Source organism: Chiloscyllium plagiosum, unplaced genomic scaffold (assembly GCF_037043375.1).
Source record: "Chiloscyllium plagiosum isolate Xiang-an unplaced genomic scaffold, Cpla_swu_hap1 HiC_scaffold_21, whole genome shotgun sequence".
NCBI lineage: Eukaryota > Metazoa > Chordata > Chondrichthyes > Orectolobiformes > Hemiscylliidae > Chiloscyllium > Chiloscyllium plagiosum.
The window spans coordinates 77,170,210-77,173,376 of NW_028270159.1; the positions used below are offsets into that span (position 1 = coordinate 77,170,210).

Sequence of the window (3,167 nt, forward strand, 5' to 3'; positions counted from 1 at the left end):
CATAAGACTTCTTGGTCTTCTTGACCAGGGATTCCACTTCCTTAGTAAACCACGGCTCACGCGTTCTATATCGTCCTCCCTGCCTGACAGGTACATACTTATCTAGGACACACAGGAGCTTTTCCTTGAATAAGCTCCACATTTTAATGTGCTCACCCCCTGCAGTTTCCTACCCCATTCTACGCTTCCTAAATCTTACCTCGATACATCGTAATTTCCCTTCCACCAGCTGAACCTCTTGCTCCGTGGAGTACACCTATCCCTTTCAATCACGAAAGTAAACCTGAGAGAATTGTGATCGCTGTCTCCAAAGTGCTCACCTACTTCCGAATCTAAAACCTAGCCAGGCTCGTTACCCAGTACTAAATCGAAGGTGGCTTCGTCCCTTGAAGGCATGTCTACATACTGAGTCAGGAGGCCGTCCTGCACACACTGGGCAAAAACTGACCCATCTATAGTACTCGTACTGTCGTGATCCCAGTCAATATTTGTATTTTTTCTTGAGTGTTCCAGAGTTTTTCATTGTCCCAGAGTCCAGATGAAGTTTGCATTCCTCACGAACGTGAGCGAGAATTCTTTCAATGTCTCAGATCATTTCCTGTCCCAATAACATCAGAGTCAATGTCCCGTCCTCGACTCGGTCGGAAAGTTCACACTTCTTCATCCTCCTCTGATTCCATTTCCCAAAGAGTTTCTCAAGATTTACAAAGCTGGAGCCTAAATTATATGGTTTGCTTCTTAAACATTTTTCCAAATGCCAACTGAAAATATTTTCACAGTATCTCTTCACAATCCTCTGTCTTGCACCATGTCCAGGGATGAGAAGTCCCGTTTGGTGGAGAGATTCCCGAGTCTGGTGAGTTTCACTTTGGAACAAAGTTGGTAAAGTGGCAATTTCCTGCGGTTGTTTGTAATGACCGGAGAGGGAGCGGTGGGGAATGAGCACTTTGACGAGCAGGAGGAAGTGTTGCCACTGACCCGAGTCAGAGAACAGAGGACATGGATTAAAGGAATCTAATGAAAAGCAGCACTTCTGCTTAGGACGTTCAATAAAAACTGCAGAAACCCGATGTGTCGAGCAGAGTATCTGGAAAGAGAAACAGAGATAATGATTTAAATATGGAACGTTTCTGATGAAGAACTCGAGTTTCCCAAGTCTAATCAAATTACTGGCCTGGTTTGCAAAATCGGTTTTCGGAACTTTGAGCGAAAGTTATTCCAGCAGGAAAGTATTCTTACGTAGTCAGCAGGATTCGAACCTACGTGGGGAAACCCCAATGGATTTCTAATCCATCGCCTGAACCACTCGGCCATGACTACAGACGGTGCAGGAGGGTTGAGAATTGACTAAATCAGCCGTGATCTCATTGAAAGCTCTTGCTGACTTGATGAGCTAAATGCTTCCATCTCCTTTCATACCTTTGCTGTCATTTGTAAGGTGCGAGACACCAATGTAAAAAAAGAAAAGCACAAAGGTAGGAAAAGATATTTGCAGCCAAACTGAGTCAAAATTATTTATTGAAAGGAAAATCACACTTGGCAATTTGCTAGATATCTTTGCGAACATGACCAGCAGGGGTAAGCAAGGGAGCTATTGATCTGAGTATTCTTGGACCTGAAGCAAACAAATAGTGACATATTCATTTCTTTTTCTGGCGAACGAAATGTTCTTTCCTGATGGTTACAATGAAAGAGATGGTTCCCAATAAAAGACAAACATTAAGTCGCATCTCGATATATTTCAATGTGACACGATTCATTTTCAGTCCCTAATTACCCCAGAGATGGGCGGGGTGAGTTACTTTTCTTCACGCTTCAAATCCTCAGCGTGAGGTACAGACATGAAGCCGCTAGAGATGGAGTTCTTGCATTGGGAACCAGCGACACTGAAGGAACGATGTAAAAGTGAGGACTACAGATGCTGGAAACCTAATTTTAGATCAGAGTGATGCTGGAAAAGCACAGCAGGTCAGGCAGCATCCGAGGAGCAGGAAAGTCGACGTTTCTGTTGCCAGTCTTGCTGCGTTCCGCAAACAAGTTTCGTTTTTGGCTCAGATTTCCAGCTACTGCAGCTATTTGTTTTATGTTAACCTTCATAATGTTTTGGACAAAACCAAGGACCTGCCAGCATCGGAAAATCGGCAGAAGTACTGGTACACCGATACGTTTGCTGAACAATGCAACCATTCCATGAGCGGGAATACGATCCGGGCCACGGTGCTGAGAGTACTGAATCCTCACAAGTAAATCTTCACACGAACATTTTCGTTGCAGATTATTTTCAACTTGTCTTCGAAGATTTACAAAGTGGGAAAAGACCATTCCGCCCATTGTGCATTGCGGCTAATCAGAGAGCCGTCTATTCTAGTCGCAGTTTCCAATTTTGGCCCAAAGTTTGGTCATGGTGTCATGCAGAAACTCAGCGAGTTCACTCAGACATTTTTGTGTGTGCAGAATGATTTGCCACATTTAAGGCAAATGCAATGGCATCCCGAATGGGTATATACACAGGAAGCGTTCGGAGAGATTAGGAACACATTTTGGCAAATATGGTTCAATTAATTTCGGTTATCTGTTCAGCAGGGACATGTTCGATAGTAGGGTATTTTTTCGTGCTCGGCTTTGTTGATGTGCTCCCGCAGCTGACACCAGTTTTAATGGACCATTTGCAAACAAATGCACTCTGTTTGTTAGGCAGTAAGCGCGTTTGCCTTTCTTTCTGGAGGGTGGATGGGACGAGTTGACCAAGCGATGAGGGTCTTTCCGGACTTTTGCTGCCAATGACCATTCGTTTGGCACCTTCCCAACTTTGCCATCAAAGAGTTTGGCTGAAGAATAATACCACACGTATAATGTTACCCCCCTCAGCTCTCCAACGAATCCAGAAACTGACAACTCTTCATGTGGAACAGAAGCAAAACAGAAAGGGTGGACCATTGACAGACACACCGAAGCATGCATGCTGCCTTTGTTGCAGTGCAAGCCGATTACGTCATGAACTGCTCAGAGAAACGGCAGCGAGGCAATTCAGGACATACTGGAGATTTAGTGCATTGCCAAGTCACAGGAAGTGCTCAACAAACATAAAACAAAACAGAACAGCAATAATCCATGAAAAATGAAGTTTACCAATTGCACTCGTGATGAAATTAGGTCAACAATGCGCT

The 3,167-nt window shown here is 44.1% G+C and overlaps 1 non-coding gene across 1 annotated transcript; it reads right to left on the reverse strand.

The window, feature by feature from the left end:
* Positions 1–1,238: 1,238 nt before the first annotated feature.
* Positions 1,239–1,320, reverse strand: trnas-aga (transfer RNA serine (anticodon AGA)). The gene has a single exon. It is a non-coding gene; the product is annotated as a tRNA-Ser (tRNA).
* Positions 1,321–3,167: the final 1,847 nt, after the last annotated feature.